Below are 26781 nucleotides of genomic sequence, written 5' to 3' on the forward strand. Positions count from 1 at the left end.
GGTAATGCAAGCATTGTCTCTGGCTGAAAACTACAGCTACTAAGCAGTACCTATCAGGTCATACTCAAATAGAGCTCATTTACTATGCATCCTTGGAAAGTGTGATTTTGACTTCAAGCCACCCATATGGGGTCCAATTCTGGAACCAGAGCCTGGTCGTTTCCATCTTCTGCTTACTCCCTTTTCATTCAGAATCCGGCTTTTGAGGTCTCAGCATACCTCACAGCTAAAAACATCTTGTATGTCAGGCAGTAGAATACATACAGAACCAGTCCTTTAATCTCTAAGTTTAATTTTGAAGTAGCATCCAAATAATATGACAACAGGCAGGAGAAAACAGTTCCTTTGTAAGCCTTAAATGTAAGTTACAATGTTTGTCAAAGTGTGGTGTGTTGACCGCTTGCATCAGAATTACCAAGAAAGCTCGTTAAAAATGAAAAGCCCTGGGCTTTGCCACAAAATACAGTGAATCACAATCTCAGATGACAAAAATCATACATTTGGAATTTTAATACATACTACAAGTAATTTCTATGCACATCGAAGTTTGAGAATGGTGGGCATGGGATTATCTGCTATATGGCGATGATAAGTCTCAATAGGCCAACTGAGCTGAGAGAAAAGGAATTCAGGGGGCTAAGACTCAGAAGTCTAAGTAAGCTATCTGCAAGTAGCATGAACCTGGCTATTGGTGTAGGATTCAGGGAAGAGGACTCCAGATAAAAAGGAGGAATGAACAGAAGCAAAACAAAATTCTAGTCCTAGCTATCCTGGGGTATAAGGCAGGATACCAAGGTAACAGAGACTTAGACACAGAAAGCAGTGTTAAAAACCAATTACCAGAATTGCGAGTAAGATGAGAACCCAGTAACAGAAACAGATCACAAGAGGATTTATCTAAAGCAGCATAATTTCAGGGCCACACAAACATCATGAGTAACTTGATGCTGAGTCACAGAGTGCTGATGGAGATTCTTATAACCTTATATTCTAAAGTCAGTGGTTCCAGGCTAATCCTGCAGATGAGAACAAGTGGTCACAGCTATGGCAATATAAGACTAAGAAAGTTTAAAATCAAGCAAAACCCAACACTCATAAATTAAAAAAAAAAAAAAAAAAAAAAAAGCTAGTCATGGTAAATTTCTTTTCTGGAGCAGTCCTTTATGATGTTGCTATGAAGTTAATCTTTTATCTCCACAATGAGAGATAATGAATAGGTTTGCTCACCACACATAACAGGCATAAAGAAACAGCAAGAGAAAGAGAAATTGATCCAATCAAAGGGCATTGCACAGAAAAAAAGAAAAATCATGAGAGAAGACAATGGAACAGACAGAAACAAGATAAAGAAGAAGAAATTTGTAGAAAAGAGAAAAAAACAGGGAGAAACAGAAATGTCTACGGTAGAACTGCACAAACTTCTTGCAAGAGGCATTGTAACAGAAAGAGTAGAAGTCTAAGAAGAGAAGAAGTATTTCAGCTCCAGAAATTAATATGCAGTCATATCTCATATTATTGTACTTCACTTTACTGTGCTTCACAGACATTGCAATTTTACAAATTGAAGGTTTTCAGCAACCCTGAATTAGCAAGTCTACCAGTGCCATTTTCCTAACAGCATGTGCTCACTTCATGTCTCTGTATCACATTCTGGTAATTCTCACAATATATCAAACATTATTATTATTTTATCTGTTATGGTAATCTTTGATCAGTGATCTTTGATGTTACTATTATACCTGTTTAGGAGCACCATGAACCGTGTCCATGTAAGACTGCAAACTTAATGGATACATGTTGTTTGTGTTATGACTGCTCCACTGTACTGGCTGTTCCCCCATCTCCCTCCCTCTCCTCAGGCTTCACTGTTCCCTGGGACACAACAACATTGAAATTAGGCCAACAAATAACCCTACAATGGCCGTTAAGTGTTCAAGTAAAATGAAGAGTTGCACATCTCTCACTTTAAATCAAACGCTAGAGATGATTAAGCTTAGTGGAGAAGGCAGGACAAAAACTGAGTAGGCTGAAAGCTAGGTGTGCCAAACAGTTAGTCAAGTTGTGAGTGAAAAAAAAAAAAAAAAAAAACTGTTCTTGAAGAAAATTCAAAGTGCTATTCCAGGGAACACAGAAATTGTAAGAAAGCAAAAGAGCCTTATTGCTGATATGGGGAAAGTTTAAGTTGTCTGGATAGAAAGTCAAACCAGCCACAACATTCCCTTTAGCCAAAACCTAATCCAGAGCAAGGCTATAACCCTCTTGAACTCTATGAAGGCTGAGAAAGGTGAGCTAGCTGCAGAAGAAAAGTTTAAAGCTAGTAAAGGTTTGTTCATGTGGCTGAAGGGAAAAAATCTGTCTCTATAACATAAAAGTGCAAGGTGAAGCAACAAGTGCTTATGTAAAAGCTGTAGCAAGTTATCCAGAAGATGTAGCTAAAACAATTGATGAAGGAGGCTACAGTTAACAACAGTTTTTCAATATTGACAAAACAGCTATATACTAAAAGTAGATGCCATCAAGGACTTTCATAGCTAGGGAGAAGAAGTCAGTGCCTGACTGTAAAGCTTCAAAAGAAAGGCTGACTCTCTCATTAGGAGTTATACGGCTTTGAGTTGAGTTGAGCCAATGCTCATTCATTTACCATTCTTAAATTTGTAGGTCCCTTAAGAATTATGGTAACTGTACTCTGCCTCTCCTCTATAAATAAAACAGCAAAACCTGAATGATAGCACATCTGTTTTCCAGCATTAATGTACTGAATATTTTACACACAATATTGAAATCTATTGCTAAGAAAGAAAAAAATCCTCTCAAAATACCACTGCTAGTTGACAATGCACCTGGTAACCCAAGAGCTCTGATGGAGATTTACAAGCAGATGAACATTGTTTTCATGCCTGCAAACACAACATTCATTCTGTAGCCCATGAATTAAAGAGTAATTTCTACTTTTAAGTCATATTATTTAACAAATACATTTTGTAAAACTATAGCTGCCATAGATAGTGATTAGTCTGATGTATCTGAGTGAGGTACATTGAAAACTTTCTGGAAAGAATTCACCATTCTAAATGCAAGTAAGAATAATTGTGATTCACGGAAGGAGATCAAATTTATCAACATTAACAGGAGTTTGGAAGAAGTTGATTCCAACCCTCATAGATGACTTTGAGTGGTTAAGAACTCATTAGAGGAAGTCACTTTAGATGTGGTAGAAACAGAGAGAGAACTATAATTAGAAGTGGAACTGAAGATATGACTGGATTGCTGTTGCAATCTCATGATAAAACATAATTGGATGACCAGTTGCTTTTTATGGATGAGCAAAACAAGTGATTTTTTAGATGTAGTCTACTCCTGGTGAAGATTATGTGAACACTGCTGAAATGGCACTAAAATATTTAGAATATTACATAAACATAGTTGCTAAAGTAGTGACAGGGTTTGACAGGACTGACTCCAATTTTGAAAGTTCTACTGTGGGTCAAATGCTAACTAATATCATTGCATGTCACCAAGAAACATTTCATGAAAGGAAGAGTCAATGTAGATGACAAACTTCAGTGTCTTTTTTTTTTTTTTTTTCTTTTCGTAAGATGGAGTCTCCCTCTGTCGCCCAGGCTGGAGTGCAGTGGCGATCTCAGCTCACTGCAAGCTCCGCCTCCCAGGTTCACGCCATTCTCCTGCCTCAGCCTCCCAAGTGACTGGGACTATAGGCGCCCACCACCATGCCTGGCTAATTTTTTGTATTTTTAGTAGAGATAGGTTTTCACCATGTTAGCCAGGATGGTCTCAATCTCCTGACCTCGTGATCCGCGCCCGCCTCGGCCTCCCAAAGTGCCGGGATTACAGGCATGAGCCACTGTGCCCGGCCTTCACTGTCTTTTTTTAAAAAATTCCCACAGGCGGCCGGGCGCGGTGGCTCAAGCCTGTAATCCCTGCACTTTGGGAGGCCGAGACGGGCGGATCACGAGGTCAGGAGATCGAGACCATCCTGGCTAACATGGTGAAACCCCGTCTCTACTAAAAAATACAAAAAACTAGCCGGGCGCGGTGGCGGGCGCCTGTAGTCCCGGCTACTCGGGAGGCTGAGGCAGGAGAATGGCATAAACCCGGGAGGCGGAGCTTGCAGTGAGCTGAGATCCGGCCACTGCACTCCAGCCTGGGTGACAGAGCGAGACTCCGTCTCAAAAAAAAAAAAAAAAAAAAAAAAAAAAAATCCCACAGGCACCTCAACCTTCAGCAGCCACCACCCTGATTAGTCAGCAGCCATCAACAATGAGGAAAGAGCCTCCACCAGCAAAAAAATAAAACTCACTGAAGGTTCAGATGATCATTAGCATTTTTAGCAATTGAATTTTTTTTTTAAATTAAGATACATACTTTTTTAAGACATTATATTATTGAACACTTAATAGACACACTTCAGTATAGTGTAAACATAACCTTTATATGCACAGGAAAACTAAAAAAGTTTTGTGACTCACTTTATTGTGATTTTTGCTTTATCACAGTGGCATGGAACTAAACCCACAGTATCTCTAAGGTATGCCTGTAATCATAAAGAAACCTATCAGGCCGGGAGCGGTGGCTCACACCTGTAACCCCAGCACTTTGGGAGGCTGAGGCAGGCAGATCACGAGGTCAAGAGATCAAGACCATCCTAGTCAGCATGGTGAAACCCTGTCTCTACTAAAAATACAAAAATTAGCTGGGCGTGGTGGTACATGCCTGTAATCTCAGCAATTCGGGTGGCTGACGCAGGAGAATGGCTTGAACCTGGGAGGTGGAGGTTGCGGTGAGCTGAGATGGTGCCACTGCACTCCAGTCTAGGAAACAAGAGTGAAAGTCCATAGAAAGAAAGAAGGAGAGAGAGAGAAAGAGAGAGAGAGAGAGGGAGGGGGGGAGGGAGGGAGGGAGGAAGGAAGGAAGGAGGGAGGGAGGGAGGGAGGGAGGGAAGGAAGGAAGGAAGGAAAGAGAAAGAAAGAAGAAAGAAAGAAAGAAAGAAAGAAAGAAAGAAAGAAAGAAAGAAAGAAAGAAAGAAAGAAAGAAAGAGAGAGAGAGAAAGAAAGAAAAGAAAGAGGAAGGAAGGAAAGAAAGGGAAAGCAGCATAGAGCAATGGAGTAAAATTTTGTAGTAGGAAAGAAACAATGTAATAGTTAATGAACTACTGGAATACCTGGTGCTGATGGTCAGAACTGAACATACTTTCATATAAATTACTTATAGATACTCTGAAACAAAATATACATAATTCATTATGAGTGTTTAATTTCATGCTTACTAAGTTTTAATTATAATCATATTCACACAGCATGTGTATTGCTATTCTTCAAGTATTCCTTTCTGGTATTAATTAATTAATTATTTAAAGTCCTGGTTTAAGAAACCTGACACAGTTTTGGCTGCATTTTATAATACTATCAGATATCTTGTTTGAAAATTGCCTTTAAACACTTTGGAAGCCAAGACCATTCAATGCCTCAACAAATGAAACTGGGACAACTAGAGAGATCCACACGCAGAATAATTAAATTTACCTCTTACCTCACAGCTGACAATATCTCCAAAGTATGCCTATAAACTATTATCTCAGTTAATCCTTACAAGACTATGATGCAATTTCTGTTATTATCCTTACTTGACCAAAAATAAAACTGAGTTGCAGAAAGGCTATGTAATGTCCTTAAGGTCACACACTTCTTGGTGAAAGTCAGGATTCAAACACAGGCTCTCTGATTCCATACTTTTAGCCATTCTACTATAAAGGAGAGCACAAGAACTTGTGGTATCTCCCTCCATTTTACTAAATCTTAACTTTAATGTCAGAGAACCATAAACAAAATGAAATGGAAAGAATCTTTATAGTCCATCTAGCCAAGAGATTGCAAACTAGTAGCTCACAGAAAGAATATAGCTTACAAATATTTTATTTGATCTTTATACTGTTTTCATGTAAACTCCTTGTCAAAAATTAAAAATTAAAAGATTTCACATAAAAATATAAATTCTTGGAGTCTCTAGAAATATTACACTATTGACTCTTCATTGCTACTTACCCATAAATGGTTGGAGCTAGGCTATTTCTGTGTGTTTATACATCGCAGATATGCTTTACTCAGACAGGTTTCCACCTGTCTTTTACTCATTTAGCTACTTGGCCATTGTAGAAATTTGCATTTACAAACTTCAGTTTGATTGAATTCCAGTTGGGGGATAAAAATGTAGGTATGGAAATGGACTTACCCAAAATGACACAGAGCGTTGGTAGCAAAACCAAGACTAGAGCCTAAATCTTTTTGACTGTCAATTTAAGTATCTTTCCACTATGTGATGTTTAATTTTCTGTGTCTTTGAATAAGTTATTTCTTTTACTATCAATGCTCTCTCAACATTTCTTTCAGTCTTCTCATTATTTCCTTCAAAACTGGCCTCAGCATTTACTCTCCATACATACTCTTCCAGATTAATCCAGCCTGATTCTGGTCACAAATCCTCAGCATCCCTCTTAGCACTTAAGAATTTGCCCTTGCTGACATGCTATTTCTTGTAAAGCATTCAGTCATTTCCTCTGTATATGTTTTGTTCTCTCACCTAGATTCTGTTCCTTAAGATTAAGGTAAGCCTGAGGCAGAATTGTGAAGTTAGCAAAACTTTTTTGAGAGAACAGGATCTCCTGCTGTCACTCAGGCTGGAGTGCAGTGGTGTGATCATAGCTCACTGCAGCCTTGAGCTCCTGAACTCAGGTAATCCTATTACCTTGGCTTCCCAAGTAGTTAGGACTGCAGGTATGTGCCACCACACCTAGCTATTCTTGTTAATTTTTTTTTCGTAGAGATAGGGTCTTGCTATGGTGCCCAGGCTGGTCTTGAACTCCTGACCTCAAGTTATCTTTCTGCCTCAGCTTACCAAAGCACTGGGATTACAGGTGTGAGCCACTACATCCAGCCTTGAAATTGGTGAAACTTTATTTCCGTGCTTCCAATTTTTTCCTTTGCTCTCCTGACTACCCAGTGCTCACTCTTTTGTCCTCTTCCTACCCCTGTAAAAGCTTTATCGAAGCAATGCCTCTGATATCAGTCATTTACTGAGGGTTCACAAACTGGTGCTCTACAAGTTGAATTTGGCCAGCAGAATATTTATGTTTGTATTACAAACATTTTTTGACTTTTTCAATTTGAAAGTCTTTAGATCAGACATTGAATTTCTAGTTCATTACCAGTTTCTTTAATCTAGTTTTATAGACCTGACCTGATTTACATATCCATGTTAACTGTTTGTCCGCTGTAGACATTTAAGCTAGTGTTCCCTGTATCATATCTTCCATTTGGGCTTCCGCATTATTCCTGAGACCCATTTCCAGTTTGCCCCATATGTCAGAGGTGAATGTCAATCTTGTTCCCTGTGCTTACATCTAGGTAATCTTGATGATATTCCCCAAATCTCAAAGTCTGATTTGTTATCAGGTGACTCATTTCCTGATGCTAAACATCTGCTTTGATTGTGCTCTGATTGACATCTGTTCTTTGATTCAGTGGACTTGTACTCTGACCTACATTGGGGAGCATGCTGTTTCTTCCCATTGGACCCTCTCATACTATTTGTGTAAATGACCACTTGTTGCTATGCCAATGAGACATGATGCCTGTCTGCCAGATATAACTTCTCTCTAATGCTTAAGGCTGAATCTGAACTCAGGGGTCTACCTCTGTTTAGTGAACAGAACTAATTCTAGATCTTACTTTTGCCCAGTTGATCTGATGGTACTTGCAAAAAATTATAAGGTCACAATCACAAAGATCTATTCATAGGATGTAAAATGTAATCTTAAGTTCATAAATTCCCTTTTCCAGGAACATTTGTATTCTGGCATTTTAGATATCAGCCAATAAGGGGTAGGGGAGGTGAAAGACATAAATAAGAACTTATCAGGGTCTCTGGAAAAACTCAGTCAATGTCCAGGATCCTGATGCTGTTCAGCACCTTGGTGAGGATTTTTTTCTTTGTAATCCTATAAAGTGGTGAGCGTATATGAAGGCTCAGTAAATATTATTTTGTCTCTGGGAAACTATTCACAATGCAGTACAAATCACATCATTGGACAAACCAAAAACAGAGAAGCAAGTTATTCAAAACTAGACACTTAATTTAAAAAGAAATTTACAGCAAAGAAACTAAGAGTTATAGAAAATATTAATATTTTAACCTTGAAATCCTGTCTGAAAAGAAGAAATGGTGAGTCCAAAGTACATATTGTAAAAAGATTCATCTGTTCCTCTTCTAAATAATTCTTACACTAATATTTTTCTCCTTAGTTTTATTGCCAAGTATCTACAGTGATTTTGTTAAATAAAAGTAAGACTGGGTTACTTTTTAACTCTTTTCAAATTAAATAAAGTAAATAATATTGCTTCCATTTTTATATAAGAAATCCATGCTAGCTTAGTTAATTGTCCAAAATCTGCAAGAGGATACCACTCAGAATGAAAAAGCTCTGTTTTTCATAGTAACAATATTAGGCACTAGACCTCAACTCAAGGACCTACAAAATATATCCTTACTATAATTATTAAATTTGTTATTAAAATTTATTTGATAAGCATATATATTTTGTTTCATATATGAATTTTGAAAATACTGTACATTGTACTTTTCAAAGTACATTACTGCACATAGAAAATATGAAGCCAGATTTTGGAAAATAACAGCTACCTAAAAATACTTATATAGGCAATAAATATTGTGGATACAACCAAAATTAGCTGCAAAACTAAAACATCAAATAACATAATACTTCTCAACACAGAACAGAATATGCCTCTTTTTTCAAGAGATAGACACAGTATGAATTACTTTTTAAAAAATTCCTTGCTAAGATGTACAAAACAGGCAAAGTTTTGTATATTTGCCAAATCTGTGGCATTCATTGAGTTACTATTTATCTGTTAGGGCTTTTTTTCTTCAAGGATGACTTGATTTTGACCAGGCTCTTTTTTTTTTTTTTTTTTTTTTCTTTTTCATGAAATGTTTTATGTTTATTTTTATTTTATTTACTTCAAGGTCTGGGGTACATGTGCACAACATGCAGGTTTGTTACATATGTATACTTGTTCCATGTTGGTATGCTGCACCCATCAACTCGTCAGCACCCATTAACTCATCATTTACATCAGGTATAAGTCCCAAAGCCATCCCTCCCCCCTCCCCCCTCCCCATAATAGGCCCCTGTGTGTGATGTTCCCCTTCCAGAGTCGAAGTGATCTCATTGTTCAATTCCCACCTATGAGTGAGAATATGCGGTGTTTGGTTTTCCGTTCATGCGATAGTTTGCTGACAATGATGGTTTCCAGCTGCATCCATTTCCCTACAAAGGACATGAACTCATCCTTTTTTATGGCTGCATAGTATTTCATGGTGTATATGTGCCATATTTTCTTAATCCAGTCTGTCACTGATGGACATTTGAGTTGATTCCAAGTCTTTTCTATTGTGAATAGTGCCGCAATAAACATATGTGTGCATGTGTCTCTATAGCAGCATGATTTATAATCCTTTGGGTATATACCCAGTAATGGGATGGCTGGGTCATATGGTACTTCTAGTTCTAGATCTTTGAGGAATCACCATACTGTTTTCCACATTGGTTGAACCAGTTTACAATCCAACCAACAGTGTAAAAGTGTTCCTATTTCTCCACATCCTCTCCAGTACCTGTTGTTTCCTGACTTTTTAATGATTGCCATTCTAACTGGTGTGAGATGGTATTTCATTGTGGTTTTGATTTGCATTTCTCTGATGGCCAGTGATGATGACCATTTTTTCATGTGCCTGTTGGTTGTACGCATGTCTTCTTTTGCGAAATGTCTATTCATATTCTTTGCCCACTTTTTGATGGGGTTGTTTGTTTTTTCTCGTAAATTTGAGTTCTTTGTAGGTTCTGGATATTAGCCCTTTGTCAGATGAGTAGATCGCAAAAATTTTCTCCCATTCTAAAGGTTGCCCGTTCACTTTGATGGTAGTTTCTTTTGCTGTGCAGAAGCTCTTTAGTTTAATTAGATCCCATTTGTGAACTTTGACTTCTGTTGCTGTTGCTTTTGGTGTTTTAGACATGAAGTCCTTGCCCATGCTTATGTCTTGAATGGTATTACCTAGCTTTTCTTCTAGGGTTTTTTATGATTTTAGGTCTAACATTTAAGTCTCTAATCCATCTTGAATTAATTTTCATATAAGGAGTAAGGAAAGGATCCAGTTTCAGCTTTCTACTTATGGTTAGACAATTTTCCCAGCACCATTTACTAAATAGGGAATCTTTTCCCCATTTCTTGTTTTCCTCAGGTTTGTCAAAGATCAGATGGCTGTAGACGTGTGGTATTATTTCTGAGGGCTCTGTTCTGTTCCAGTGGTCTATATCTCTGTTTTGGTACCAGTACCATCCTGCTTTGGTTACTGTAGCCTTTTAGTATAGTTTGAAGTCAGGTAGCGTGATGCCTCCAGCTTTGTTCTTTTGACTTAGGATTGTCTTGGCAATGCAGGCTCTTTTTTGGTTCCATGTGAACTTTAAAGCAGTTTTTTTCAATTCTGTGAAGAAAGTCATTGGTAGCTTAATGGGGATGGCATTGAGTCTATAGATTACTTTGGGCAGTATGGCCATTTTCACGATATTGATTCTTCCTACCATGAGCATGGTATGTTCTTCCATTTGTTTGTGTCCTCTTTTATTTCACTGAGCAGTGGTTTGTAGTTCTCCTTGAAGAGGTCCTTTACATCCTTTGTAAGTTGCATTCCTAGTTATTTTATTCTCCTTCAAGCAATTGTGAATGGAAGTTCATTCATGATTTGACTCTCTGTTTGTTTGTTACTGGTGTATAAGAATGCTTATGATTTTTGTACATTGATTCTGTATCCTGAGACTTTGTTTAAGTTGCTTATCAGCTTAAGGAGATTTTGGGCTGAGATGATGGGGTTTTCAAAATATATAATCATGTCATCTGCAAACAGGGACAATTTAACTTCTTCTTTTCCTAACTGAATACCCTTTACTTCTTTCTCTTGCCTGATTGCCCTAGCCAGAACTTCCAACACTATGTTGAATAGGAGTGGTGAGAGAGGGCATCCCTGTCTTGTGCCAGTTTTCAAAGGGAATGCTTCCAGTTATTGCCCATTCAGTATGATATTGGCTGTGGGTTTGTCATAAATAGTTCTTATTATTTTGAGATATGTTCCATCAATACCGAATTTATTGAGAATTTTTAGCATGAAGGGCTGTTGAATTTTGTCAAAGGCCTTTTCTGCATCTATTGATATAATCATGTGGTTTTTGTCTTTGGTTCTATTTATATACTGGATTACGTTTATTGATTTGCATATGTTGAACCAGCCTTGCATCCCAGGGATGAAGCCCACTTGATCATGATGGATAAACTTTTTGATGTGCTGCTGGACTCGCTTTGCCAGTATTTTATTGAGGATTTTTGCATTGATGTTCATCAGGGATATTGGTCTAAAATTCTTTTTTTCTTGTGTCTCTGCCAGGCTTTGGTATCAGGATGATGTTGGCCTCATGAAATGAGTTAGGGAGGATTCCTTCTTTTTCTATTGATTGGAATAGTTTCAGAAGGAATGATACCAGCTCCTCCTTGTACCTCTGATAGAATTCAACTGTGAATCCGTCTGGTCCTGGACTTTTTTTTGGTTGTTAGGCTATTAATTATTGCCTCAATTTCAGAGCCTGCTATTGGTCTATTCAGGGATTCAATTTCTTCCTGGTTTAGTCTTAGGAGAGTGTAAGTGTCCAGGAAATTATCAATTTCTTCCAGGTTTTCTAGTTAATTTGCATAGAGGTGTTTATAGTATTCTCTGATGGTAGTTTGTATTTCTGTGGGGTCGGTGGTGATATCCCCTTTATCATTTTTTATTGCGTCTATTTGATTCTTCTCTCTTTTCTTCTTTATTAGTCTTGATAGTGTTCTATCAATTTTGTTGATCTTTTCAAAAAACCAACTCCTGGATTCATTGATTTTTTTGAAGGGTTTTTTGTGTCTCTATCTCCTTCAGTTCTGCTCTGATTTTAGTTATTTCTTGCCTTCTGCTGGATTTTGAAAGTCTTTGCTCTTGCTTCTCTAGTTCTTTTAATTGTGATATTAGTGTGTCAGTTTTAGATCTTTCCTGCTTTCTCTTGTGGGCATTTAGTGCTATAAATTTCCCTCTATACACTGCTTTAAATATGTCCCAGAGATTCTGGTATGTTGTATCTTTGTTCTCATTGGTTTCAAAGAACATCTTTATTTCTGCCTTCATTTTGTTATGTACCCAGTAGTCATTCAGGAGCAGGTTGTTCAGTTTCCATGTAGTTGAGCGGTTTTGATTGATTTTCTTAGTCCTGAGTTCTAGTTTGATTGCACTGTGGTCTGAGAGACAGTTTGTTATAATTTTTGTTGTTTTACATTAGCTGAGGAGTGCTTTACTTCCAACTATGTGGTCAATTTTTGAATAAGTGCAATGTGGTTCTGAGAAGAATGTATGCTCTGTTGATTTGGGGTGGAGAGTTCTGTAGATGTCTATTAGGCCCACTTGGTGCAGAGTTGAGTTCAATTCCTGGATATTCTTGTTAACTTTCTATCTCGTTGATCTGTCTAATGTTGACAGTGGGGTGTTGAAGTTTCCCATGATTATTGTATGGGAGTCTAAGTCTCTTTGTAAGTCTCTAAGGACTTGCTTTATGAATCTGGGTGCTCCTGTATTGGGCGCATATGTATTTAGGATAGTTAGCTCTTCTTGTTGAATTGATCCCTTTACCATTATGTAATGGCCTTCTTTGTCTCTTTTGATCTTTGATGGTTTAAAGTCTGTTTTAACAGAGGCTAGGATTGCAACCCCTGCTTTTTTTTTTGTTCTCCATTTGCTTGGTAGATCTTCCTCCATCCCTTTATTTTGAGCCTATATGTATCTCTGCATGTGAGATGTGTCTCCTGAATACAGCAAACTGATGGGTCTTGACTTTTAATCCAATTTGCCAATCTGTGTCTTTTTATTGGGGCATTTAGCTCATTTACATTTAAGGTTAATATTGTTATGTATGCATTCGATCCTGTCATTATGATGTTAGCTGGTTATTTTGCTTGTTAGTTGATGTAGTTTCTTCCTAGCATCGATGGTCTTTACATTTTGGTATGTTTTTGCAATGGCTGGTACCAGTTGTTCCTTTCCATGTTTAGTGCTTCCTTCAGGATCTCTTGTAGGGCAGGTCTGGTGGTGACAAAATCTCTGAGCATTTGATTGTCTGTAAAGGATTTTATTTCTCCTTCACTGATGAAACTTAGTTTGGCTGGATATAAAATTCTGGGTTGAAAATTCTTTTCTTTAAGAATGTTGAATATTGGCCCCCACTCTCTTCTGGCTTGTAGAGTTTCTGGCGAGAGATCTGCTGTTAGTCTGATGGGCTTCCCTTTGTGGGTAACCCAACCTTTCTCTCTGGCTGCCCTTAACAGTTTTTCCTTCATTTCAACTTTGGTGAATCTGACAATTATGTGTCTTGGAGTTGCTCTTCTTGAGGAGTATCTTTGTGGCATTCTTTGTATTTCCTGAATTTGAATGTTGGCCTGCCTTACTAGGTTGGGGAAGTTCTCTTGTATGATATCTTGAAGAGTGTTTTCCAACTTGGTTCCATTTTCCCCCTCACTTTTAGGCACACCAATCAGACATAGATTTGGTCTTTTCATATAATCCCATATTTCTTGGAGGCTTTGTTCATTTCTTTTTCCTTTTCTTTTTCTCTTGACTTCTCTTCTCGCTTCATTTCATTCATTTGATCTTCAATCATTGATACTCTTTCTTCCAGTTGATCGAGTCGGTTACTGAAGCTTGTGTGTTTGTCACATATTTCTCGTGTCATGGTTTTTATCTCTGTCTCTTCGTTTATGGCCTTCTCCACATTGATTATTCTAGTTATTCATTCTTCCATTCTTTTTTCAAGATTTTTAGTTTCATTTCGCTGGGTACATAGTTCCTCCTTTAGCTCTGAGAAGTTTGATCAACTGAAGCCTTCTTCTCTCAACTCGTCAAAGTCATTCTCCGTCCAGCTTTGATCCATTGCTGGCGATGAGCTGCGTTCCTTTGGAGGGGGAGATGCACTCTGATTTTTTGAATTTTTTGAATTTCCAGCTTTTCTACACTGCTTTTTCCCTATCTTTGTGGTTTTATCTGTCTTTGGTCTTTGATGATGGTGACGTACTGATGGTGTTTTGGTGTGGGTGTCCTTTCTGTTTGTTAGTTTTCCTTCTAACAGTCAGGACCCTGAGCTGTAGGTCTGTTGAAGATTGCTTGAGGTCCACTCCAGACCATTTGCCTGGGTATCAGCAGCGGAGGCTGCAGAAGATAGAATATTGCTGGACAATGAGTGCTGCTGTCTGATTCTTGCTCTGGAAGCTTCGTCTCAGGGGTGTACCCCACCATGTGAGGTGCGAGGTGTCAGTCTGCACCTAGTGGGGGATGTCCCCCAGTTAGGCTACTCAGGGGTCAGTTACCCACTTGAGCAGGCAGACTGTCCGTTCTCAGATCTCAGCCTCTGTGCTGTGAGATCCACTGCTCTCTTCAAAGCTGTCAGACAGGGTCATTAACATCTGCAGAGGCTTCTGCTGCTTTTTTTTTTTTTTTCTTTGCTATGCCCTGTCCCCAGAGGTGTAGTCTACAGAGACAGGCAGGCCTCCTTGAGCTGCAGTGGGCTCCACCCAGTTCGAGATTCCTGGAGGCTTTGTTTACCTACTTAAGTCTCAGCAATGGTGGACGCCCCTCCCCCAGCCTCACTGCTGCCTTGCAGTTAGACCTCAGACTGCTGTGCTAGCAATGAGGGAAGCTCCGTGGGCGTGGGTCCCTCCAGGTCAGGTGTGGGATATAATCTCCTGGTGTGCTGTTTGCAAAGACCCTTGGTAAAGCGCAGTATTAGGGTGGGAGTTACCCGATTTTCCAGGTGTTGTGTGTCTCAGTTTCTAAAGGGATTCCCTTCCCCCTCATGCTTCCCAGGTGAGGCGATGCCTCACCCTGCTTCAGCTCTCGCTGGTTGGACTGCACCAGCTGACCAGCACCGATTGTCTGGCACTCCCCAGTGAGATGAACCTGGTACCTCAGTTGAAAATTCAGAAATCACCCATCTTCTGTGTCGCTCACACTGGGAGCTGGAGGCTGGAGCTCTTCCTATTCGGCCACCTTGCTTGCACCCCCAACCAGGCTCTTTTTAAATTTAATTTTTACCTAACCAAAATTATCTAGTCGTTAAATATTATATAAAAATAACATTGTTGCAGTGATTCTGCAAAGTTGTTGGCAGTAGCAGCATAGTTTTTAATCACTATCCAGAATAACCTGTAAAAACAGAACAACTGGAACAGTAAACAAACAAAAAATATACATCTAAAATAATGAAAAAACAAGATACTTCTCAGAAATCTCAACATCCAAGGTGAGGGGGAAAACAACACCAACAGATAGAAAGATGCATATAGTGTCAGCATCTGTGAGTAGGGAAATGCCTTAGTCCATTTGTATTGCTATAAATAAATACCTGAGGCAGGGTAATTTATAAGAAAAAAGGGGTTCATTTTGCTCATGGTTCTGCAGGCTGTACAAGAAACATGTTGCTGGCATCTGCATCTGAAGAGATCCTCAAGCTGTTTCCACTCATGGCAGAAGGCAAAAGGGAGCTGACATGTAAAGATCACATGGAGAGAAATGTTAAAGTGAACTAAATATGGCCTGAGAAAGACTCTATGCTTCTATATATGAGTACTTGTGGAAGAACCGTTACCTAGCTTAATAGGCAGAAAAAACTGAAAACCTAACTTAATAGTATGCATTTGGAATAATAGCTGAGTGTTGGCCAATCCCAGTGGCCATACTTCAACCACCCATAGACTGCTAAGTGTTTAAACTGTGCTCAAATAAGGCAAATGCCAAGCTGTAACCAATCTTACTGTTTCGGTATCTCACTTTGGATTCCTGTACGTCACTTTACTTTTTTTGTCTATAAATTTGTTCTGACCAGATTCAGAGTCTCTCTGAGTCTGCTGTGATTCTGGAGGCTGCCTGATTTGTGAATCGTTTCTTTTCTTTGCTCAATTAAACTCCATCAAATTTACCTTGTCTGAATTTTTCTTTTAACATATCTGGTGTCAGAAGATCTGATTTTGTTAAAGTAAGAATGAGTTACTTTTCAACTCTTTTCAAATTAAATAAAATAAATAATACTGCTTCTACTTTTTATATGAGAAATCCATGACAGCTTAATTAATCCTTCAAAAAGTTTTTTTGAAGCAAAACCTAGCGACTCCCAGAAAAAAACAGGTTACCAGGCGAGGTACCCGCCGAGCTCATTGTGCTCACTGCTCTCTTGATTGTAACTGGAGGCCATGGGTGTTTTCTTTCAGATTCCGAGCTCCACTAACTTGTGTCTTGAGCTCTCCGAGTTTACTTGAGCAATACTTAGACTACACTGGGTCCAAGATGGGATTGGATTCAGTTAGAGGTCTCGGACCTCCAATAGGTACCTTATTTAACAATGGGATCATCTCAATCCAAGGAGTCTGGGACTCCACCTTCTGGGACTCCAGGTAATTTTATTTATACAAATTATGGGCCTAGAACGTGTGCATTTTTATAAAAATGGGTTAACTCCACTAAAGAAAACTTAGAATTAAGATGGCCACAATAGGGAAGTTTTAATTTAAATAAAATGGTTTATTTGAGATGCATATTAGAAAAAGGGAACTCAAAACCCCACAAAAATAGTGGGATGTATTATTTGATTATTATGTCGAGCCTTCCAAAAGACTAAATGAATAAAAAATTGCCTCCTTAAAAGATTATTTGAAAAAAGCAAATGAAAAATTTAAGTAACTGACCAAGGACATGACAAAAGAGGATTTTACTCTCACTGAACTAACCCCAGCTGTTCCTTCTCTTTATCAATCTCTACTAACATACTCTGAGTCCACTAAACTTTTTGCCAAATTACTCTTTCACCCTGAAGATGATGAAAAAAAAATAGTTAGACAGTTGCCTTACCAAGTGAGACCTTCTGATCAGCCAGGTCTGCCTGCTGTAACTACTTTCACTCCACAGTCTAAAACTGAACTTAGAGCCATTTTGAAGGTTTTCTCTGATCCAACGGAAAATCCTCAAAAATTTACTGAGGAATTTAGAATCCTCATAGCAGCTCACGATCCAGGACTTCCCGACATTTACCAATTTATTCACATAATATTGGGACCTAGTGAAGCTCGGAAATGGGTGGAGACTGTAGAATGAGACAAACCTGAGGAAGCTATTAAAAACCCCTCCAAGAGCTCCTCATGAGAAGGATCAAAAGTAGCTAGAAAAAATGCTAAAGAGTTTTTACATTCAATTCCTATTTTTTTTTTTTTAATTGACTGGTCCATCACACAATCTTGTAAGCAAAAAAAAAAAAAAAAGGATGAACCCATTTCAAATTACAGAATTCACTTAGAAATATTGTTTGTGCATGCCTATGTCCTGAATGGTACTACCTAGGTTTTCCTCTAGGATTTTTATGGTATTAGGTCTAACATTTAAGTCTCTAATCCATCTTGAATTAATTTTCGTATAAGGAGTAAGGAAAGGATCCAGTTTCAGCTTTCTACTTATGGCTAGCCAATTTTCCCAGCACCATTTATTAAATAGGGAATCCTTTCCCCATTTCTTGTTTCTCTCAGGTTTGTCAAAGATCAGATGGCTGTAGATGTGTGGTATGATTTCTGAGGACTCTGTTCTGTTCCATTGGTCTATATCTCTGTTTTGGTACCAGTACCATGCTGTTTTGGTTACTGTAGCCTTGTAGTATAGTTTAAAGACTTCATGTCTAAAACACCAAAAGCAACAGCAGCAAAAACCAAAATTGACAAATGGGATCTCATTAAACTAAAGAGCTTCTGCACAGCAAAAGAAACTACCATCAGAGTGAACAGGCAACCTACAGAATGGGAGAAAATTTTTGCAATCTACTCATCTGACAAAGGGCTAATATCCAGAACCTACAAAGAACTCAAACAAATTTACAAGAAAAAAACAAACAACCCCATCAAAAAGTGGGCAAAGGATATGAACAGACATTTCTCAAAAGAAGACATTCATACAGCCAACAGACACATGAAAAAATGCTCATCATCACTGGCCATCAGAGAAATGCAAATCAAAACCACAATGAGATACCATCTCACACCAGTTAGAATGGCAATCATTCAAAAGTCAGGAAACAACAGGTGCTGGAGAGGATGTGGAGAAATAGGAACACTTTTACACTGTTGGTGGGATTGTAAACTAGTTCAACCATTATGGAAAACAGTATGGCGATTCCTCAAGGATCTAGAACTAGATGTACCATATGACCCAGCCATCCCATTACTGGGTATATACCCAAAGGATTATAAATTATGCTGCTATAAAGACACATGCACACGTATGTTTATTGCAGCACTATTCACAATAGTAAAGACTTGGAATCAACCCAAATGTCCATCAGTGACAGATTGGATTAAGAAAATGTGGCACATATACACCATGGAATACTATGCAGCCATAAAAAAGGATGAGTTTGTGTCCTTTGTAGGGACATGGATGCAGCTGGAAACCATCATTCTTAGCAAACTATCACAAGAACAGAAAACCAAACACCGCATGTTCTCACTCATAGGTGGGAAATGAACAATGAGATCACTTGGACTTGGGGAGGGGAACATCACACACCAGGGCCTATCATCGGGGGGGGGGGGAGGGGGGAGGGATTGCATTGGGAGTTATACCTGATGTAAATGACGAGTTGATGGGTGCAGCACACCAACATGGCACAAGTATACATATGTAACAAACCTGCATGCTGTGCACATGTACCCTACAACTTAAAGTATAATAATAATAAATAAATTTAAAAAAAAAAAGAAATATTGTTTGTGAAACATTCTTGGCTCAAAGTACAGCAAGGAGTATTTCCTGCAGGGACTGAAATGCATTAACTGCTCCGTCTACAAATGGACTATGTCCTGAACTTAGCAGTTTAATTAAAAAACATAAGTTGGGATGGGAAGTTACAGATGTGACTGATTTGTTGGCCTTAGCTGAACATTTTGAGACTCTAGAGCAAGAAAAAACTCAAAAGGCTAACAAGCTTATGACCCTTCAATTACAACAGTTACAGGGACTGGGACCAAAGGGACTCGTTCTTGTTCTCATTTTAAATCACAATCAAGAAGTCCTAGAACAAGAAGTTCTTTACCCCAAGATGTCTGCCTGTATTGCAAACAGCCAGGGCACTGGAAAAGGGATTGTCCACTTTTATATCAGTCCGCCAGTAAGCCTCACTCTAGGCCAAACTGTTTTACTATTAGAGGAAACCCAAGAGACCTTAGTCCTCCTGAAAATAATGAACATAGATGAGGCTCCGAGGGATTCTCCAGTAGACTGCTTCCCATAATACCTTTAAATAAACATGGAGAAAAAAGAGGTTTAAATAAATGGGGAGTTGTGTACAGTGCACATGGATACCAGGACTATTCTATCTACCATAAACCCCACTTTAATAAGCCAAAGAATTCCTTGGAGTAAAAAGGTCATTTCTGTGGCGGGGGTTTCAAATCAAATTCAAGAGGTTCCCATATCTGAACCCATCCAGTTAACTTTGGGCCCCATTTCAGAAAACCACTGTTTTACTAAGTGATACTGCTCCAGTAAACTTGTTAGGGCAAGATTTACTTTCAAAGCTAAAAAGACACATAAAATTTTCCTCAGAAGCTAGGAGGAGTTTGTTATTACCCACTTTCTGAAGCCTACTTCTCTCAATTAATCAAACTCATTCTCCGTCCAGTTTTGTTCCCTTGCTAGTGAGGAGTTGTGATCCTTTGGAGGAGAAGAGGCATTCTGGGTTTTGAAATTTTCAGCCTTTTTGAGCTGGTTTTCCCTCATCTTTGTGGATTTATCTACCTATGGTCTTTGATGTCGGTGACTTTCAAATGGAGTTTCTGTGTGGACGTCCTTTTTGCTGATGTCGATGCTGTTTCTTTCTGTTTGTTAGTTTTCCTTCTAACAGTCAGACCCCTCTGCTGCAGGTCTGCTGGAGTTTGCTGGAGATCCATTCCAGACCCTGTTTGCCTGGGTATCATGAACGGAGTCTTCAGAACAGCAAAGATTGCTGCCTGTTCCTTCCTCTGGAAGCTTCGTCCCAGAGGGACACTCACCAGATGCCAGCTGGAGTTCTCCTGTATGATGTGTCTGTCGACCCCTGCTGGGAGGTGTCTCCCAGTCAGGAGGCATGGGGGTCAGGGACCCACTTGAGAAGGCAGTCTGTCCCTTAGCAGAGTTAGAGCACTGTGCTGGGAGATCTGCTGTTCTTTTAAGAGTCAGTAGGAAGGATCATTTAAGTCTGCTGAAGCTGAGAATACAGCTGCCTCTTTCCCCAGGTGCTGTGTCCCAGGGAGATGGGAGTTTTATCTATTAGCCCCTGACTGGGGCTGCTGCCTTTCTTTCAGAGATGTTCTGCCCAGAGAGGAGGAGTTTAGAGAGGCAGACTGGCTGCAGCGGCTTTGCCTAGCAGCGGTGGGATTTGCCTAGTTCAAATTTCCAATGGGCTTGTTTACACTGTGAGGGGAAAACTGCCTACTCAAGCCTCAGTAATGGGAGACGCTCCTCACCCAACCAAGCTTGAGCATCCCAGGTCGACTTCAGACTGCTGTGCTGCAAGGAAGAACTTCAAGCTGGTGGATCTTAGCTTGCTGGACCCAATGGGGGTGGGATCCGCTGAGTTAGACCACTTAGTTTTCTGCCTTCAGCCCCCTTTCCAGGGAAGTGAATGATTATGTTTCAATGCTGTTCCAAGCATCACTGGGGTTTTAAAAAAACAAAATCCTGCAGCTAGCTCAGTGTCTGCCCAAAGGCCACCCAGTTTTATGCTTGAAACCCAGGGTCTTGGTGCTGTACACACCTGAAGGAATATCCTGGTCTGCAGGTTGCAAAGTCTATGAGAAAAGCCTAGTATCATGGCCAAGATGCACCCTTCCCCACAGCACAGCTCCTCAGGTCTTTCTTTGGCTAAAGGAGGGAGTTCCCTGACCCACTGCACTTCCCGGGTGAGGTAACACCCCACCCTGCTTCTGTTCGCCCTCCATGAGTATGTTCTAACCAAATAGAAAGAAGCTAAGAACCTTGAAAAAAGGTTAGAGGAATTGCAAACTGGAATAACCAGTTTAAAGAACAAAAATGACCTGATGGAGCTGAAAAACGCAGCACAAGAACTTTGATAAGTATACACAAATATCAAAAGCCAAATCAATTAAGCAAAAGAAAGGATATCAGAAATTAAAGACCAACTTAATGAAATAAAGCATGAAGAGAAGATTAGACAAAAAAATGAAAAGAAATGAACAAACCCTCCAAGAAATATGGGACTATGTGAAAAGGCCAAACCTACGTTTAATTGGTGTACCTGAAAGTGACAGAGAGAATGGAACCAAGTTGGAAAACACTCTTCAAAATGTTATGCAGGAGAACACTCAACCTAGCAAGACAAGCCAACGTTCAAGTTCAAGAAATACAGAGAACACCACAAAGATATTCCCCGAGAAGTGCAACACCAAAACACATAATTGTCAGATTCACCAAGGTTGAAATGAAGAAAAAAAATGTTAAGGGCAGCCAGAAAGAAAGGTCGGGTTTCCCACGAAGGGAAGCCCATCAGACTAATAGCAGAACTCTCAGCAGAAACCCTACAAGCCAGAAGAAATTGGGGGCCAATATTCAACACTCTTAAAGAAAAGAATTTTCAACCCAGAATTTCATATCCAAACAAACTAAGCTTCATAAGTGAAGGAGAAATAAGATCCTTTACAGACAAGAAAATGCTGAGAGATTTTGTCACCACTGGGTCTGCTTTACAAGAGCTCCTGAAGGAAATGCTAAACAGGGAAAGGAAAAACCGGTACCAGTCACTGAAAAAACATACCAAATTGTAAAGACAATTGACACTATGAAGAAACTGCATCAACTAACAAGCAAAATAACCAGCTAGAATTATAATGACAGTATCAAATTCACACGTAAAAATATTAACCTTAAATGTAAAACGGCTAAGTGCTCCAATTAAAAGACACAGACTGGCAAATTGGATAAAGAGTCAAGACCCATTAGTGTGTTGTATTCAGGAGACCCATATCATGTGCAGAGATACACATAGGCTCAAAATAAAGGGATGGAGGAAGATCTACCAAGTGAATGGAAAACAAACAAACAAAAAAAGTAGGAGTTGCAATTCTAGTCTCTGATAAAATAGACTTTAAACCAACGAAGATCAAAAAAGACAAAGAAGGACACTACATAATGGTAAAGGGATCAATGCAACAAGAAGAGCTAAGTATCCTAAATATATATGCACCCAATACAGAGCACCCAGATTCATAAAGCAAGTTCTTAGAGACCTACACAGAGACTTTGACTCCCACACAATAATAGTGGGAGACTTAAACACCCCACTGCCAACGTTAGATCAACAAGACAGAAAATTCACCAGGATATTCGGTACTTGAATCAGCTCTGGACCAAGCAGATCTAATAGACAGCTACAGAAGTCTCTACCCCAAATCAACAGAATATACATTCTTCTCAGCATCACGTTGCACTTACTCTAAAATTGACCACATAATTGAAAGTAAAACCCTCCTCAGCAAATGCAAAAGAATGGAAATCATAACAAACAGTCTCTTGGACCACAGTGCAATCAAATTCGAACTCAGGATAAAGAAACTCACTCAAAACCGCACAACTACATAGACACCGAACAACATGCTCTGAATGACTGCTGGGTAAATAACAAAATAAAGGCAGAAATAAAGATGTTCTTTCAACCAGTGAGAACCATGACACAACATACCAGAACATCTGGGACACACTTAAAGCAATGTTAAGAGGGAAATTTATAGCACTAAATGCCCACATCAGAAAGTTGTAAAGATGTAAAATTGACAACTTAACACCACAGTTAAAAGAACTAAAGAAGCAAGAGCAAACAAATTCGAAAGTTAGCAAAAGACAAGAAATAACTAACATCACAGCAGAACTGAAGGAGAGAGAGACAGAAAAAAAACCCTTCAAAAAAATCAATAAATTTAGGAGCTGGTGGTTTTTTTTTTTCAAAATAACAAATAGATAGACTGATAGCCAGACTATAAAGAAGAAAAGAGAGAAGACTCAAGTAGACACAGTGAAAAAAGATGAAGGGGACATCACCACTGATCCCACAGAAATACAAACTACCATCAGAGAATACTATAAACACCTCTATGCAAATAATTTAGAAAATCTAGAAAAAATTGATAAATTCCTGGACGCATACACCCTCCCAAGTCTAAACCAGGAAGAAGTCAAATCCCTAAATAGATCAATAACAAGTTCTGAAATTGAGGCAGTAACTAATAGCCTACCAACCAAAAAAAGTCCAGAACCAGATAGATTCACAGCCAAATTCTACCAAAGGTACAAGGAGGAGCTGGTACCATTCCTTCTGAAACTATTTTAAACAATAGAAAAAGAGGGACTCCTCCCTAACTCATTTTGTGAGGCCGTCCAATATCCCTGATGAATATTGATGCAAAAATCCTAAAAACAAAACAAAACAAAACAAAACAAAACAAAACAAAACAAAAACTGGCAAACAGAATCCAGCAGCACATCAAAAAGCTTATCCACCATGATCAAATCTGTTTCATCCTGGGATGCAAGTCTGGTTCAAGATATGCCAATCAATAAATGTAATCCATCACATAAACAGAACCAATGACAAAAACCACATGATTATCTCAATAGATGCAGAAAAGGCCTTCGACAAAATTCAACAGCCCTTCATGCTAAAAACTCTCAATAAACTAGGTATTGATGGAACATATCTCAAACTAATAAGAGCTATTTATGACAAACACAGCCAATACCAAACTGAATGGGCAAAAGCTGGAAGCATTCCCTTTGAAAACTGGCACAAGACAAAGATGTCCTCTGTCGCCACTCCTATTCAACACAATATTGAAAGTTCTGACCAGGGCAATGAGGCGAGAGAAAGAAATAAAGTGTATTCAAATAGGAAGAGAAGAAGTCAAATTGTCTCTGTTGGCAGGTGACATGATTGTATATGTAGAAAACCGCATTGTCTCAGCTCAAAATCTCCTTAAGCTGTTAAGTAACTTCAGCAAAGTCTCAGGATACAAAATCAATGTGCAAAAATCACAAGCATCCCTTATACACCAATAATAGACAGAGAGCCAAATCATGAGTGAATTCCCATTCACAATTACTACAAAAAGAATAAAATACCTAGAAATACATCTTACAAGGGAGGTGAAGGACCTCTTCAAGGAAAACTACACACCACTGCTCAAGGATATTAGAGAAGACACAAAGAAATGGAAAAACATTCCATGCTCATAGATAAGAAGGAACAACATAGTGAAAATGGCCATACTGCCCAAAGTAATTTATAGATTCAATGCTGTCCCCATCAAGCTACCACTGACTTTTTTGACAGACTTAGAAAAAAACTACTTTAAATTTCATATGGAACCAAAAAAGAGCCTGTATAGCCAAAACAATTCTAAGCCAAAAGAACAAAGCTGGAGGCATCATGCTACCTGACTTCAAACTGTACTATAAGGCTACATTAACCAAAACAGCATGGTACTGGTACCAAATTAGATGTATAGACCAAGGGGAGAGAACAGAGGCCTCAGAAATAGTGCCACACGTCTACAACCATCTGATCTTTGAAAAACCTGACAAAAATAAGCAATGGGGAAAGGATTCCCTATTTAATAAATGGTGTTGGGAAAACTGGACTGCATATTTTAGCCATATGCTGAAAACTGAAACTGGACCCTTTTCTTACACTTTATACAAAAATTAACTCAAGATGGTTTAAAAACTTAAACTTAAGACCTAAAACCATAAAAACTCTGGAAGAAAACCTAGACAATACCATTCAGGACATAGGCATGGGTAAAGTCTTCATGACTAAAACACCAAAAGCAATGGCAACAAAACACAAAATTGACAAATGGGATCTAATTAAACTAAAGAGTTTCTGCACAGCAAAAGAAACTGTCATCAGAGTGAACAGACAACCTACAGAATGGGAGAAAAATTTTTCAATCTACCCATCTGAAAAGGGCTAATATCAAGAATTTACAAGGAACTTAAAGAAATTTACAAGAAAAAGACAAACAACCCCATCGAAAAGTGAGCGAGGAATATGAACAGACACTTCTCAAAAGAAGACTTTTATGCAACCAACAAACATATGAAAAAAAGCTCATGATCACTGGCCATTAGAGAAATGCAAATCAAAACCACAATGAGATACCGTGTCACACATTTAGAATGGCAATCATTAAAGTTAGGAAACAATAGATGCTGGAGAGGATGTGGAGAAATAGGAATGCTTTTACACTGTTGGTGGGAGTGTAAATTAGTTCAACCATTGTGGAAGACAGTGTGGCAATTCCTCAAGGATCTGGAACCAGAAATACCACTAGACCCAGTGATCCCATTATTGGGTATATACCCAAAAGATTATAAATCATGCTGCTATAAAGACACATGCACACGTATGTTTATTGTGACACTATTCACAATAGCAAAGACTTGGAACCAACCCAAATGTTCATCAGTGATAGACTTGATCAAGAAAATGTGGCACATAAACACCATGAAATACTGTGCAGCCATAAAAAAGGATGAGTTCATGTCCTTTGCAGGGATATGGATGAAGTTGGAAACCATCATTCTCAACAAACTATCACAAGGACAGAAAACCAAACACCACATGTTCTCACTCATAGGTGGGAGTTGAACAATGAGAACACATGGACACAGGGTGGGAAACATCACCCACCAGGGCCTGTCAGGGGATGGAGGGCTGGGGGAGGGATAACATTAGGAGAAATATCTAATGTAAATGATGAGTTGATGGGTGCAGCAAACCACCATGGCACATATACACCTATGTAACAAACCTGCACGTTGTGCACATGTACCCTAGAACTTAAAGTATAATAAAAAATAATACTAAAAATAACAAAAAAAAGTTGAATATTGACTCCCACTCTTTGCTAGCTTGTAGGGTTTCTGCCAAGAGATCTGCTGTTTGTCTGATGGACTTCCTTTTGTGGGTAACTCGACCTTTCTCTCTGACTGTCCTTAACATTTTTTCCTTCATTTCAACCTTGGTGAATGTGACGATTATGTGTCTTGGGATTCCTCTTCTCGAGGAATATCTTTGTGGTGTTCTCTGTATTTCCTGAATTTCAATGTTGGCCTACCTTGCTAAGTTGGGGAAGTTCTCCTGGATAATATCCTGAAGAGTGTTTTCCAACATGGTTCCATTGTCCCCTCACTTTCAGGTACACCAATCAAATGTAGATTTGGTCTTTTCACATAGTCCCATATTTCTTGGAAGCTTTGTTCCTTTCTTTTCACTCCTTTTTCTCTAATCTTGTCTTCTCACTTTATTTTATTAATTTTAACTTCAATCACTGATATCCTTTCTTCTGCTTGATCGATTCAGCTATTGAAGATTGTGTATGCTTCATGAAGTTCTCATGCTGTGTTTTTCCACTCCATCATAGCATTTATGTTCTTCTCTATATTGGTTATTCTAGTTACCAATTCATCTAACCTTTTTTCAACATTCTTAGCTTCCTTGCATTGGGTTAGAAAACGCTCCTTTAGGTGAGAGGAGTTTTTTAT

The sequence above is a fragment of the Chlorocebus sabaeus genome, chromosome X (genome assembly GCF_047675955.1).
Source record: "Chlorocebus sabaeus isolate Y175 chromosome X, mChlSab1.0.hap1, whole genome shotgun sequence".
Classification (NCBI taxonomy): Eukaryota; Metazoa; Chordata; class Mammalia; order Primates; family Cercopithecidae; genus Chlorocebus; species Chlorocebus sabaeus.